Here is a 16,359-nt window from a genome sequence, read left to right on the forward strand (position 1 = left end):
TGATTCACCATGAATTTTCTCAGCCTCAGATTGGCATCAGGAACAACATTAAAATATCGGATGAATAGCAATTTATCCTTTATGATATTATAAATGAACAAATCACTCTTTATATAAAAACAAGGGAAAATTACAATTTCCTTTTCTAAGTTTTGGTGTATTACACATAGACCCTTTGTGGTTTGAAAAACATCTAGCACTCCTAAAGTTTGCCTCCGTCTAATAAATAAGTCCTCCCATTAGTCAAAATTTACTGAATTTACTAATATTAACAAAAAAAATTGAATAAAAGTTGATATTACTCATGATTGACTGATTACTGACTTATTACAGGTCAAATAACTTTTTTTTCGACTAAACTATCCTTATAACGATGAAGATATACCTTCCACATGCTTGAACGCGTGAAAACATATGAGAGTAATTTGGTTATAAGAAGATTTATTTGACATACAATAAGTCGATATAGGTCAATCATGGGTTAATATAGATTGTTTTTTCTATTTTTTTGTTAATATCAGCAAATTCGATAAATTTTAACTAATTGAGGGACTTATTCTTTAGACGAAAACAAATATGAGCGGTGCTAGATGTAATTTCTTAAACCACAAGAGGTCTATGTGTAATTTCACCAAATTTTAGAGGAGGGGAGTTTAATTATCCAAAAGAAAAAATATGGAGGTAAGATGCTATTTTTTTTTTTATAAAGATGTAATTTATTTATTTGTAATATCACTGGAGATTGCTTGCATTTTTCCCTTAAAATATCTAATACGTTTGAAAATCCATTGGGTGTCTTAATAGACGGGATTTTTGGGAAAAAAAATGGTTTTGAAACTCGATCATGTATATTTTGTCAAATGAAAATAGACAAAAATTTTTAAAATACACTACAAAAAAAAAAATTATCGAAACAGCTAATATGTTCCACGAACTATCAATCTTTGTTAGCTCAATTAGTACGAACGATAACTTTCAAACAAATATTTTCTATTTGATTTTAATAGTCGATATGAGAGTTGCATTTAGGAGTAATCTGTGTGTATTCATATATACTTATATGATTAATTGCTAAATATTGGCGGTAATTAGAATTGGAACTACTTAGAAGCTACAGACACCAAAAATTTCTTCAAGCATAGCGGGTTCTTTAAAAATAAGCTCGGCTCGGGTCTCCAAAATGTCACGTGCACCACACCTGAGTGAACCCGACTATGTTTTTTATTTTTACTTTTTCCTTCTTATTGTGTAGCTCTCAATTTCGGGTTTTGTTCCCATAATCTGCAACGGTGGAAGCAAAAATGAGCAGTGGCACTGCCGCCCTCCCCCTAAGTCCGTGAATTCCGTTAACATCTCGCGCCAAATTCAACTTCCCCTCGAAGTTCACCATCAAAATTTTCTGCTCCCAGAAAACTACCCCCGAACAGCAACAGCTCAACCTCTCAGTTCTTCGCTTCACTCTTGGTATGATCCCCTTTTTCACTCGTTGGTCCGTGTTTGCTCGTGTTTTATGGGAACTTATTTGATGAATTTCCACCTTTTTTCATAGTTTTGTTAGGAAAACCTGGATTGGATGAGTTGTACTTGCCGAGATACATTGGATATGCATTTGGGACGCTTTTGGAGTTGAATCATTTTGTGGGATCAAATTCTTCATCCATTACTCCAGCTCAGCTCGTAATGAGTTTTCTTGGTTGTCTTTAAATCCTCTTTTTGCTTGCTCTGTTGAGTCGTTGGGTTTCTCTGGCTGTTGCTTTTCTTGTGTGGGCCTTTGTTAAAAGCATGGTAATTTACCTAATATATGTTTTTACTACGTATGCTTTCTTGGTATTTTGTAGAGAACGGAGGTTTTAGGACTTTGTCTAGCTGCATTTTCAGCAGTGGTTCCGTATCTTGGAAAATTTCTAAGGTAACAACTTTTTTAATTCATTGGAGGGTTGGGAACAAAATGATATGCTGTAAGTACGTTTTAGAGTTTTCAAAATTGTGAATGCATTAATGGTGCAAATTGCCATTCAAATGCTTATAAGTTTCTATAGGTTAGCTATTCTTAATATCCTGTTTGATTTGAAAGAGTTGTTCTAAGCTTGATTTATAGGGAACACAGTCGAGTAGAATGGTAATTCTGTGGATAAAGTATTGTGTCTCGGCTGGAGAATAGATTTATGATGAAATATTAAGGATAAAATTCATAAAACCCCATGTGTTTTAGAAAGTATGCAAAAAGCATCCTCCTATTTTTCAAAATAGGCTAAAAAACCCCCTCCTGTTTTGTTTTAGTCAGCAAAAAACCCTCTGTCTATTAGCAACTAACAAGAAGTGGAGAAGACGCGCATCTACTGCGTTTGGTAGACCTTTTATTTTTTTAAAATCTAACGGTTGAGATTAATTGATTAGATCTAACGATTAGTATTTGATAAAAAAAGATCCAACGGTCATTAATATAAGAAATAATATATAATAAATAAGGGTATAACAGTCATTTTTTTTAAAAATTAACACCGTTAGTTAGATTTAACGGAGAGGGGGCGATTGAGCTGAGTTTTACAAAATATAGGGGGGTTTTTAGCCTATTCTCATAACAAGAGGGTTTATTTTGCATACTTTTTAAAACACAGGGGGATTTTATGCATTTCGTTCGAAATATTCATATCTGTCGCGTTTCAAGGGCAAAACGCGACTTTAAATGTTGAGCATTGGATGAGCAGGAAGAATGAGAGGCGTCAGATCAAGGGCGCTAATGAAATTGGGGGCGATTTTAAAATCTCAAGTGAAAGCGACGTCGTTTTGAGGCATTTAGGACGCGATTACAAAGATGAAGGAATTGGGAATTTTGAGCCAGCTAACCCCTCTCGATTTGGCCAAACAACTGACACGTGTATGGCTAAAGATGTTTAAGCTATTGTTACAGTGGCTGTCGTCCTCATTTTTGAAGCTCCAGACAAAGAAACAAGCTACCAGTCGCAGGTGGAGGAAGGACAAATGCGACCCAGAGTCCGATGAAGTTTTAATGGCATTGCAACTTTAATTCCCTTATATTTTTCTTTTTTTTGCAATTCTTTTTGTAAAAGCTCAAAGGTTGTAAGGGAAGACCATATAATGAATTAGTAAAATCTCTGTTTTTCCTCATCTCAGTCTTCTTTTCTCTTCCCATATCCATTTCTGCTGATGTCTTAAGAATTATTTCTACATTTTATACTCAGTTCATTACAAATTGGCCGTAGAGCAATCGTTTCCTTGGACGTTAGAACAAAACACAATCCTATAACCATGGCTGATAGAACAAGATTGAAAGAAATACAAGAAGCACAAAAAAACACTAGCATAATGTTCATAGATGAGAGGGCAAAAGGACAGGAAAGTGAGGATGAAATCCATAGACGCTTGGACCAAATGATGGAAGTGTAGGAAAATCTTCAAGCATCAATGTTGAATGTGGAGCATAGTCTGCTAAATGTTCAACAAAAACTTCAGAGTGTGGTCGAGCAATTACAACAGAACAATAAAAATAAATCTATATGGGGAGATGGCTTGGCTGCAACTAGGAAAAAGGGTCTAACTCAAGGGCTTCCATACACAACCCTCTTAGACAAGAAGGAAGCATTTCTTTCAGGCAAGAACACAGCAGTTCACAGAGCACAATGGCCTACAATGCTCTGAACTGGTTAGAATTTCCCTATTTTGATGGGGAGAATGCTAGAAGCTGGATAAGGAGATGCTCAAGGTATTTTCAGTTAATACCAGTCCCAAAAAACCAAAAAGTGCTTATGGCATCCATCTATATGCAAGGCAAGGCTGAACTTTGGTACCAGGGACATGTGGAGAAGAAAGAGTTCAGATCTTGGGAGGAGCTGATGGTTAATGTCTTAAAGAGATATGAAGAGTTGGACAACGAGAGAGTTATGACAGAGTTTAATAAACTCCACCATGAAACTACTGTGAATGTGTATTTGGAAAGATTTGAGGAGTTAAAATATCAAATGGTTATTTTAACAGAAATCTAGAGGAGGAATTCTTCATGATGAAGTTCATTAGTGGACTTAAGGAAGAAGTGAAATCCTTTGTGTCAACCTATAACTTAACTTCACTCAATCAAGCTGTCACTATTGCCATGAAACAAGAACAAACTGTTAATCCCTTCCTCAAAAGAGCTCACCACCCCAACAGAAACCTACAACCAAAACCACCCTTCAAACCACCAAATAGAAACCCCCCACCCAGACCACCTATACAGGCAAAGAGATTCCTCAATGAAGCTGAAGTGAGGGCAAAACAAGATAAAAACTTATGTTACAGGTGTGATAAACCGTATGTTCTAGGGCATAAATGAAAGTATAGGCAAGTTTACATGTTGTTAAGTGATGAGGAGTCAAGGGACTATGATGAAGCTGAACAAGGGAAGCAGATCACTGAGGCAGGAACTGAAATTGAGGAGGATCTTAATGCTTCCTTACATGCTATGAGAGGTGAGGTCAATTGCAGAACCTTAAAGATTGATGGACTAGTTAGAGACAAGGAAATCCTCATCCTCATAGACAGTGGCAGCATTCATTACTTCTTGGATGAAAAGATTACTGAAATCTTTGGTTGTAAACCTGAAAACACTACTCCCATGTTAATTAGAGTTGCACATGCCAGTAAACTTACTAGCCAGCTAACTTGCCCCAAGTTTAACTGGGAGATTCAGGGTTACAAGTTCACTCACCCAATCAGTTTACTCAAACTAGGAGGTTATGACTTGGTATTAGGTTGTGATTGGTTTAGTATTTACAATCCACTATAATTGGATTTCCATCAAGGGAAGGTAACTCTTAGTCAAGGCACAGACAAGTTAATTCTCAAGGCCCTCCCTTACAAAGCTGGAGGGAAAGCCTTATCACTCACTCACTGGCACAACTGATGAGGAGGAAAAGCCCTGAGATACAAGAGGAACTGTTGCTAAGCCATAGGACACCACAAGGGGAGGCAGAAAACACAAAGGTGCTGGAATTGTTGCAACTGTATGATGTTCTATTCCAGGATCCACATTCATTGCCACCAGAGAGGAGGATTCAACACTGCATTGAGCTACTTCCAGAGGCAATACCCAGAAACTACACCCCTATAAGTGTGCCTATGGTCAAAAGACTAGAAAAGAAAGGATTGTCAAGGAAATGCTAGATAGTGGTATTATAAGGCCTAGTCAAAGCTCTTTTGCTTTCCTAGTTCTACTAGTAAAGAAAAAAGATGGAGGATGGAAGATGTGTCTTGACTATAGGTACCTTAACAAGCTTATAGTGGAAGATAACTTCCCTATTCTTGTAATTGATGACCTGTTGGATGTGTTACATGGTGCTAAGTTCTCTAAAGTTGATATCAGGTCAGGCTATTTTCAAATTAGAATGAGGAAGGAGCACATCCCCAAGACCAGCTTCATTACACACAGTAGGCACTATGAATTCTTGGTTATACCCTTCCGGCTATGCAATGCCCCCTCAACATTCCAGGCTCTTATGAATGCTGTGTTTGAACCCTATCTGAGGAGACTTGTGTTAGTATTTTCTGAAAGAGTACAATCTAAATCTAATACTGACTTCCAAAAATAGAAAAAACCTTCTCAATTTTTTGCACACACACTACATTAATTATGCCCTGCTGCCGCTGCCGGCCGGTCGCCGGATTTTTTCTTCCCGCTGTCTGAAGACAGTCACCACCATGCCGCGCGTGTGGCTGTCGAAGAAGCAATGCGCCGTAGATCTGCGGTTGAAAGGCGTTCGCAGCTTTTTGCCATGTTTCTTGCCGGCTACTTCTCTCGTTCATTCCACCGTTGTTCCGACGAATTTTTTGGCTGCCATTTATATCAATCGATTCCCCATCACATGGGGAACATTTACCATCCTTCAATTTGGATTTTCATTAAGAATTGAGGTTGGCTCAAGTGTTGATTGTCGTGCATTTTTTCTGAATTTTTGCGAGGGTTTGTGAAGGATTTCATCTCTGAATTTGGTAGATTTGGTTTGCTTGCTGTTGGTTTTGGTTTTGGAAGCTAAATTTCGTATGGAATTTCTCTAATTTGTCAAATTTTCTGCGAATTTCGTCAATTTCTTTCATAGTTTCTGCTGCTGCGTGTTGTTGTTCATCTGTTGGTTCGCTATTGTTGCTATTGGATTACTATTGTTGTTTCTGGATTTCTATTGGTTTGGAGGCTGATCTGAGTGTTTAATTCGTCGGATTTTCTGTGAATTTCGTCGGATTTTTTGCTGTTTCGTTCACTGCTGCTACATTGTTCATTCTGTGCTGCTGCGCTGTTGATTCACTACTGCTGCTCCGACTTCGTTCACGGATTTGCTGTGAGTTGCTGCTGGAATTTGTTGTTGTTGCTGTTGATTTGATTTTGGTCTTTGTGGGTTTTCCACTTGTTTCTGCGTCGATTTTGCCGGAGTTTCCGATGGTGGTTGGGCTGTCGCCGGTGCTTCGTCGGAGGTCTCGCCAGAGCATTGTTAGAGGTCTGACTAGGCAACTTACTGAGTGCTGACTAGGCGTTGTGTGAGCGGTAACTAGGCGGCTACATGTTGCTGACTAGGAGTTGTTGGACTAGGGTTTGACTAATTTGACTGAACCCATTTGGGGGTTTGACTACCCATTTGGGGTTTGACTAGGCCTGACTTATTGGTTGTATGTCTGCTACGGCAAGGGGCTTGTCGCCTCTGGTGCGGTTTTATCGTGATGCTGTTGTCGATGTAGGTGTGCGTCCTCCACCACTATCGGTATCTTTTGAGACATCCTCATTTCGCCCGATGGGTGTTCTCGGGATCAGGGAATGAAGGTGCTGAGGTTTTTCTTCTGATGAAATTACTCGATTATCCCTATCATTTCTTTATGCCTTGGTAGGGAAATTTTCTTGAGATTAATTTATTTGAGTCGCTACAGATAAAAATTGGCCTAGGGATTGGGATAGAAGTGCTCATCCGGCCTGTGATTCACGAGCGACTTTATAAGTATTGTGGGGCTTGCAAGCAGTTAGGACATGATGAAGATGAGTGCTATGAGAAGCACAAGTCAAAAGGCCCCGGTTTGGCCAGCGAATAGGGATGGTCCTCAACTGCCTATCCTTGATCAGGAGGATCTCCATGTGAAATTTGATGCACAGCGGGCGCAAAAAGACTTGAGAGATCGTCGTAAAGGAAAGCATGTGGTTTGTTATGATAGTGCAGCCCGGTCACGCCTTGGGGCTTCTACTAGTGGCTCTAAAGGGGCGGAGGGTGAATCGCAGGAACCTGTGTCCCATAAAGATGTCCAAAATAGTGGTGGAAGAGGTGGTGCACTTGGCAGATGATGTGAATGACGGAACAACGAAACCTAGTTGTGTCACAAAATCAGTCGACTCATACACTACACTGACAGTTGAACACCATTCTAGGAGTGGGAAGGAGATGGTGGTTCCTAAGTTGAGAGAGTCTGGTGGTCCGTCTGGCACGAGGCCTGAAGATGAGCAGGCAAATACATGCGCTGTGCTAGCACCCCAGACAGCGGGTATGCCTTGTGAGCTGCCAGAATGTCTGGAAAATACAGCGGGTCAAGAGTTGCCTAACTGTGCCGCAGTTACAGAGCATGAGGCTTTCGGCCCGATGGGGGAGGGCGAACTTCAGATGGATGAGGAGGATGTCTCTAGGAGGTTGGCACGCCATCGGCGAGGTCGGTCCATGGAAGATGCACCTACAATCATTTTGCTTCGCCAGATCGTGGGAAGGCGGTCTCCCCATCCTGTAGTATTATCACGAGGAGTATAGTACAATCTACTCTCCCTTGATCAATGAAAGGATTATTTTGGAATGTTCGGGGAATTGGGAATGATTCTACGCAGAAGGTCTTATATCGGGTCAGAGAACAACATCACCTGGATTTTCTGGTTATCATGGAGCCTATGATCTCTCTTGAAGGGAGGTTTATGGCGAGGCGGCTGGGTTTTCAGGAGGTGGTCTCGAATTGTGTGAATCAGATATGATTTTTTTGGGGCCCAGAGTTACAGTGTCGGGTCTTTCTAGATCATGAGTTGTTTCTTCACCTCCGTTTGGAATCAAATAAGTCGCCAAAATCGTTGTTTGTTACAACGATATATGCTAAACGCGATATGATGGAGTGGCGTGGCCTTTGGGATGCTCTTCAGTTGATTTCTGTTGGCTGCTCGCCTTGGATTGTGGGAGGGTATTTTAATATTGTCCTCTGCCCAAAGGAACGGTTGGGGGGTGCTGCCCCGAGTGGTATCATAGTGTCGGATTTTAATGATACTATTGCGGATTGTGCCCTTACAGATGCCGATTTTACTAGGAGCCCTTACACCTAGTATAGTCGTCGGTTACGAAGACGTCTAGATCGGGTCCTGGTGATTGATAGCTGGGTGGACATATTCCCGAAAATACAGGTTACTCATCTAGAGCTCTCCAAATCGGATCATCATGGATTATTGGTTGTTGTAGAGACTATTATGAAGCAAAAGGCGTCGTTTTTTCGGTTTCAGCACATGTTGAGCACGCACCCTGTATTTCTTGAGGTTGTTCGTCGAAATTGGCAATATCCGAAGATCGGGAGTGGTATGGTTCATCTTCAGCAAAAATTAACTCGCTTGAAGCACTGTCTGAAGGAATGAAACAAAACAGTCTTTGGGAATGTGTTTGATAAAGTTGCAGCGGCGGAGCGAGATCTCAAGGAGGCTGATGAGGCATATTATCTTGATCCTTGTGATCGCACGCTCGTGGAGCAGAGTCGGTGCTCGGAAGCGTTGGTCTGGGTGTTGAGCCAAGCGGACTTTTTTTGGAAACAGAAGGCCGAAATCAAATGGGTCAAAGACGGGGAGCGGAACACAAGATATTTCCACAGTTTAGTCAAGAAGAGGAGGTTTCATGGTATGATCTTTGAGATACAGCATGAGGGGGAGATTTTAACTGATCCAATAGCAATTAAGAGATCTGTGGCTTCTTTCTTTGAGCAGCTCCTATTTGCTCCGATGTTTCCCAACGAGATGGACCGAGATTGCCTAGAGGATGGCCTGACAGATGAGGATAGGTGTTTCTTGTGCAACCATGCCGACGATGGCAGAGGTTCAGGAGGCGGTTTTCTGAATTGGGCCGGAGAGTGTTGCAGGGCAAGATGGATTTGGGGCGATTTTCTATCATACCTGCTGGGATCTCGTCTAAGAAGATGTTTTTTGTGCAGTATTTGAGTTTTTCCGTGCATAGCGATGCCGAAGAGCTTCGCAGCTACTACCATCTCTCTTATACCAAAGATCGTCAACCTAGCTTCTTGGAGTACGTACCAACATATAAGTTTGTGTAATGTTACAAATAAGATCTGCACGAAGCTGATTTCCATCATGCTTGGTCATGTCTTTCCGAAGGTGTTAGCCCCATCCCAGAGTGGGTTTGTCCTAGGATGATTGTTGGGTGATGATGTTCATTTGGCGCAAGAATTGGTTCACTTATTGGAGTCTAGTCGGCCGGAGGCGAATGTAATCTTTAAACTTGATATGGCCAAGGCATATAATCGGGTCAATAGGGAGTTCCTTTTTCAAGTTTTGGACTAGATGGCTCCTGTAGTGTTGGATTGGTGGTTAATGCTGTCTCAAACTGTTGGTTCTCGGTCATAGTGAATGGAGAGCATGCTTGATTCTTTCATTCGACACGCGACTTACGACAGGGGGATCCTTTATCCCCGGCATTATTTGTGCTTGCTGTTGATTACTTATCTCAAGGTCTGGATATGCTTTTTGCGGCGCACCCGACGATGTATTACCAATCACTAGGTTGGGTTCGGGTATCCCACCTAGCATATGCCGATGATATGATGATCTTTACTAACATCTGCAGGCAGGACATGGGGTTACTCCGTGATTTTCTCCACGTATATGAGCGAGTGTCGGGACAGCTGATAAATAGCGCAAAGAGTGCTTTTATTCTGAGCCGGTAGGTGCCGTCGTCATAATTGCAGGAGGTACAACACGTTATGCGTTACCAGCTAAAATATCTCCCAGTCACATACTTGGGAGCCCCTCTGTACAAGGGCAATAGGAAGGCATGTTTGTTTGATTCGTTCATCTCCAGATTACATGACATACTACATGGTGGGTGGCCTTGATTCGAAGTGTGTTGCAGGCTACGCCCTTACTTCTGCTTCAAGTAATTCATCCACCTAAATCTGTCTTGATAACTATGAAGCGCATATTCAATGGTTTCTTTTGGGGCTCGTACAATGGCCACCAGCATATTCATTGGTCTTCATGGGATAAGATGCGTAGCCCAGTAGCAGAAGGTGGTTTGGGTATTCAGATTTTGGCGGAGTATGTTCGGGCTTTTTCCATGAAGCTTTGATGGAAATTTCGGCTAAAATCATCCTTGTGGTTTGACTTCTTGCATGACCACTATTGTAGGACCCTTCACCCTACTCATGTGTCGTATAATCGCAACCATTCCTCCGTTTGGCATCGCCTGTGTCGCATCAGGGATGTGGACTTTGGGCTAGGGGTCAGTGCCTTCCTGGCATGATATTGCTTTGGTGAGAAACCTTTAGCCCAGCTTGTTCGCGGGGCTCCCGAAACTATGGAACTAGTATGCTACTATTGGCATGAGGGAGAATGGAATGTCTTCAGAATCTTCATGATAGTCCAGCCACAGACCGCACAGGTTATTTGCCAAATTTCTATTGTAGCAGGACAGAAGGAAAAAAATTGTGTGTACCGCGTTGAGTAACGGAACGTTTTCCATGACATTAGCCTGGGAGACTATTCGAGTGGCGTCCCCTCGGCGGCAACTTTTTACAAATATATGGCACCATTCCTTGCGGCCAATGGTGTTCGTCTTCTTGTGGTGGCTTTTTCAGGACTGGATCCCAATGGATACACGCATGAAGCGAAAGGGCTTTAGTTTCCTATCAAAATGCCAATGTTGCGAGGCAGAGGAGAGCATCTCCGATCTATTTGTATAAGGTGCAGTAGTTCCGGATGTGTGGCAGTACTTTACTAACGTCTTTGGGCTTCAGCTTTGTGAAATGGGGGATCTACTTTGTACGGTGCACTTTTGACGGCACTCCACTCTGTTTCACTCAGATTTGCATATCCGTATTTTGGTACATTTCTGATCCTTTGGTCTACTTGGACACAGCGGAATACTGCAAAATATCATGGGGTATAATTTACGGCCATGGGTATCATATTGGAGGTTTAGCACCATCTTCGCACACTATATGCAGCACGGATCATGACGAGTATACAGTGGAAGGGTGACTTGCACCGGGCTTTGGCAGGTTTCTGCTTCAGGCCAATGGCACCCAGAGTGGTGCGGCTGACTACCCCCTCTCCAGCGTGGTTCAAGCTTAATTCGGATGGGTCCTTGTTCGAGAATCCCGGGCCGACAGTAAGGACAGGCATTATTCAGGATGCAGTTGGATAGGTGTGTCTAGCGTACCAGTTTGCTTTAGGCACAACCACTATTGTGGTCTCAAAGCTTATTGTTGTCTGGCATAGTGGTTGAGGTGGATGCTACCATAGTCCTCCAACTCTTATAGTCATGAGCATCTGGGATGTGGGAGGTGCAACATTTGATTATGCAAATTTTGCAGCTCCAACAAGAATTAGGATCGGACGTACGACATATTTTTCGAGAGGCTAATGGAGCGGCTGATCATCTTGCGAAAGACGCCGCTTCTCAACAATTGACTCGGGTTATGTATCAAGAACACATTACAGGAGTACTGCGAGGCATTATCCGACTTCATAAACTGGGTACTCCCTACCTTCGCCGGTGAGCTTGTGTGATGCTTTGAGATAGATTTTTGGTCGGGCATTGGGGGAGAGATTGGCTGGGGGCACTACGCAGCAGGTCCAACCACCATATAAAAAGGATGGGCATGTCTATAGGTCAAATTCTATTTGTTTTCTAGGCTGAGATAGACTTTGCTTTCTAGTGTTAATCACTAATGTTGCACATATATTAGAATCTTTTAACTGTAAAGGTAGTAATTACTCCTTGTTTACCATTTTTCAATTGTACACACTATAATTGTTTCTGAGGTAATAAACAGGTAGGGCTCCGCCAAACCCCCCGCCTAGGTACAAGCGGTTTTTTGAAATTTTTTTTTTGATGATATCCTAATCTACAGTAAGGATTGGGGAATGCACTTGGTACATCTCAAAATGGTGATGCAATTGCTGAGGAAGCACCACTTATATGTCAAGAAAAGTACATGTTCCTTTGCTCAGAAAGAAGTAGATACTTGGGGCACATCGTATCACATGAAGGCACATGAAGGAGTTGCTACTAATACTCACAAAGAACCTGGGGTTATCCACTTATGTAAAGGAATTCTTGGCTTTGCTCTTAGCTGTTACCAAATGGAGACATTACTTACTTGGGCACCACTCCATCATAAGGACAGATCAAAATAGCCTCAAACACATCCTTGACCAAAGAGTGGATTCAATGCTACAACAAAAGTGGGTGACAAAGCTGTTAGGACTTAGCTATGAAGTCCAATATAAGAAAGGCAATGAAGATAAAGCTGCAGATGCCCTTTCTACAGTGCAGCACAATGGAGAGGAACCTCACACCAATGCCATCTCCACACAGATCCCTCTAGGGATGCAAGAGGTTTAAACTAGTTATGAGGGCAATACACTTTTTCAGACAGTGATCCAAGCTAAGACCATAGATGTGGCATCTTTCCCTGATTACAGTCATGAATCTGGAATATTAAGTAGAGGAGGCAGGGTTTGTATTGGCAGTCATGGAGGAACCAGAGAGAAAATCCTTAAGAGAATGCATGATTCATCTTTCAGGGGGCACTTTGGCATTCAAGGCGTTTATTAGAGGATCAAATCACTGTTCTATTGGCCCACTATGAAGATTGATGTGCAAGAGTGAGTGAAGAAATGTGAGGCCTGTCAGAGGGCAAAGCATGAGAACAATCCATACCCTAGGTTACTTCAACCCTTACCAATACCTGATCAAGCCTGGTCATGTGTTTCCATGGGCTTCATTGAAGGATTACCAAGCTCAGAAGGCAAGGATTCTATCCTAGTTGTGGTCGATAGGATGACTAAATACTCTTACTTCATAGCTCTCAAACATCCATACACAGCCACTTCAATTGCTAAAGTATTCTTTGATAATGTTTACAAGCTACATGGACTACTTGTTAGCATTGTATCAGATAGGAACAAGGTCTTCACCAGTAAATTCTTGAAGGAGCTGTTTACGTTATTAGGAGTGTCTCTAGACATGTCCTCTGCTTATCATCCCCAAATCATGGACAGACAGAGAGAACAAAACCTGTGCTTGAAAAATTATTTAAGGTGTATGTGTCTCCAAAAACCTAAGAAGTGGGCACAGAGGCTGACCCCAACTAAGTTTTGGTTTAATACGAATTTCACCACAGGATTGAAGACCACTCGCTTCCAAGCTCTCGATGGCTACCCCATCATCAACTTTCCATTGGGCCATATCTGAAGGCTTATCACTCAGATGTGGCTGAATTGATGCAAGAAAGAACTAAAGTTCTCCAGTTACTGAAGGAAAATCTCCAGCAAGCTCAATATAGAATGAAGGTGTATGCTGACAGAAATATAACAGAGAGAGAGTTCCAAGTGGGGGATGAGGTATTCTTGAAGCTACAGCCTTACAAGCAGGCCTCTGTCACTCTTCGTAAGCAGCTGAAGCTTTCTTACTTTGGGCCTTACAAAGTGATTGAGAGGATAGGGAAGGTTGCTTACAAGCTGGAATTACCCCCAGGGTCTAAAATTCACCCTATTTTCCACGTTTCATTGCTAAAAAAGAAGATTGGTTTCAAGTGTTTTCTTCTGTCAGCCTCTCTGAACTTGAAGATGAAGTCTTCAAGATATACCTAGCTGCCATCCTTGCTCGAAGGTTAGTGCCTAGGAACAACGTAGGTGTGCCGCAGGTGTTAATTCAGTGGTCACACTTAGGTCCAGAGCAAGCAAAGTGGGAGGATTATAATTCCATTGCTGCAAAATTCCCCAACTTTGATCCTTGGGGTTAATGTGCTAAAAAAGTAGGAAGGGATGTCGCGTTTCAAGGGCAAAACGCAACTTTTAAATGTTGAGCATTGGATAAGCAGGAGGAACGAGAGCCGTCAAATCAAGGGCGCTAATGAAATTGGGGGCGATTTTAGTATCACAAGTGAAAGTGGCGTCGTTTTGAGGCAATTAGAGCGCGATTACAAGGATGAAGGAATTGGGAATTTTGAGCCAGCTAATCCCTCTCGATTTGGCCAGACAATTGACACGTGTACTTCTGGGGATGTTTGAACCGTTGTACAGTAGCTGTCGTCCTCATTTTTTGAAGCTCCAAATGTTTAATTCCCTTATGTTTTTGTCTGTTTTTGCAAGTCTTTCTCTAAAAGCTCAAAGGTTGTAAGGGAAGACCATATAATGAATTAGTAAAATTTTTGTTTTGCCTCATCTAAGTCTTCTTTTCTGTTCCCACACAATGAATTGTTTCTGCAATTTTTACTCAGTTCATTAAAATATCTAAGGTGTGCGTAAGAAGTAGATGTCACAAATTGTGGTCCTACTTTCATTTGAGCATTGACAGAGTACAATAGAAATGCTTGCAATGTTATTACTTGGATATGCAGGGAGCTAGTCTTAGGGATCAGAAAAGTTTCCCATAAAGTGCTGAGCAAATCTTCATCATGTCACGGGATATTGCAGATAACATGAAGGAAGATTTGGCTTGGGGAACTTATGTTCTGTTGCGTAATACCAACCCAATATCCATGGTGTGTTGTCACCTTGAGCCCTTAACATATTGAGATTTATTTAATTAGATGAAATCATCAACAAAAGAATGATTCGCGTAATTTAAGCACGTGAGCACCTTCTTTATTAAGCATCTTAACCCTTTAAATGTTGTAGCTCATCTCAGTTGAAGATGCATTGCGTGTGTGTGGCTATTGGAATACGACGAAAAAATTTATCAAAAGAAAACACTCCCGATTGGTTCAGAGAGCAGATTAAAAAGATTGGATTATTCAATTTGAAAGATACTATGTATTTCCAATAGGCTGCAGGTATAAGCTGGTCATGGACAGCTATTCATTTATCTTGTTTGTGCTATTGATTCATTTTAACTTTAATTTAAATATCATGATCTTGATATTTTTATTAACATCTGCCCCCTCAACTTATAGTTTACCTTTCTTTCTGATATTTAATGCTAGCTGACAGCAAATTGCATCAAGAAGATCATAATCATATAACTACCTTATCACTTAGAAACCATTCCTCTACAGCTTCTTCTCTGGGGATTAGGTTTAGACGATATTGCTTGTTATCGACTCTATTCCTTAGGCCTTTTCTTTTCATCAGTAAAGTCGAGAAAAGGAGAAAATAATGTAAAACTTGCGAATTTTCATTCATTTTCCTTCTATCTTCCACTTGATATGACCATTTCTTTTGTTATGTCATGTCTAGAATTTTCAATCGTCAAGTGGATTTAGCCTAGGGTAATATGATTTTAAGATATTTTGACATTTCTGATATGTTATCTCTATGAAATGTATGAACAATTTAGACTTTGAACTGAAGGAGATGATTCCTAAGGAACAAGGTCTCTACTTGTGCAACTTAATTACGAGAGCTTCAAGCCTAAGCCCCAGTCAAATAGAGAAGAGCGAGGGTTTTCTTTTGTTGGCTTCTAGCATTGATTACACATATACTGAGAAAGACAAGGCATGATAGCTGCTATTGCAAACAAATTTAGTGGTAGGGATGTGCTTTAATATTTACCACTTCCAGATTATTATCAATCTGATTAAGCTATTGTCTATGCTTTTATGGATCTCTTTCATCATTTAACTTCCATGAAAGATATGTTCATTTGGCTCTGTATAACTAATTGTCTTATATTCCTTAATAGTTATATTTACCACCTGCAATTGTCGTCAGTAAACTTTCCCTAATGATGTTGATATGGTGCTGGAATTGGCAAATCTTTCATTGAGTTTTGTATCAGGAAAAAAAAATGGGACAGAGAGAGAGAGAGGAGAGAGAGGGGGGGGGGGGCAGCGGAGTTGAAGGTGAAATGTTGGGGAAGGGAAATATGATTTTCTAATAATATTTACATATTCATAGAAGATGCAAATCTATATATATATATATGCCCATTTAGTTTGAGTATAGAGTTATTTAAGTAATAATATAAATTTGAATTAAATGTATAATTTGATTTCTTTGAGAAAAGGAAAATAAAAGAGGGAAGATTTGATGATAAAAAGAAATAATTAAAATTAAATGAACTAATTGAAACTACCTGATGAAGATACGAGAGAGAGATTTTTCGGTTAAAGTTAAGATCATGCTTGATTCTTGTG

General features: G+C 40.9%; 1 long non-coding RNA gene across 1 annotated transcript; it reads left to right on the plus strand.

Annotated features, from left to right (window-relative positions):
- The first annotated feature begins 1,060 nt into the window (after positions 1-1,060).
- LOC105167763 (protein COFACTOR ASSEMBLY OF COMPLEX C SUBUNIT B CCB2, chloroplastic) lies at positions 1,061-15,724 on the plus strand. Its single transcript, XR_016066740.1, has 7 exons — positions 1,061-1,464; positions 1,559-1,677; positions 1,839-1,909; positions 12,567-12,581; positions 14,637-14,766; positions 14,903-15,057; positions 15,561-15,724. It is a non-coding gene; the product is annotated as a protein COFACTOR ASSEMBLY OF COMPLEX C SUBUNIT B CCB2, chloroplastic (long non-coding RNA).
- Positions 15,725-16,359: the final 635 nt, after the last annotated feature.

The sequence above is a fragment of the Sesamum indicum genome, linkage group LG8 (assembly GCF_026168435.1).
Source record: "Sesamum indicum cultivar Baizhima isolate 11 linkage group LG8, ASM2616843v1, whole genome shotgun sequence".
Lineage (NCBI taxonomy): Eukaryota > Viridiplantae > Streptophyta > Magnoliopsida > Lamiales > Pedaliaceae > Sesamum > Sesamum indicum.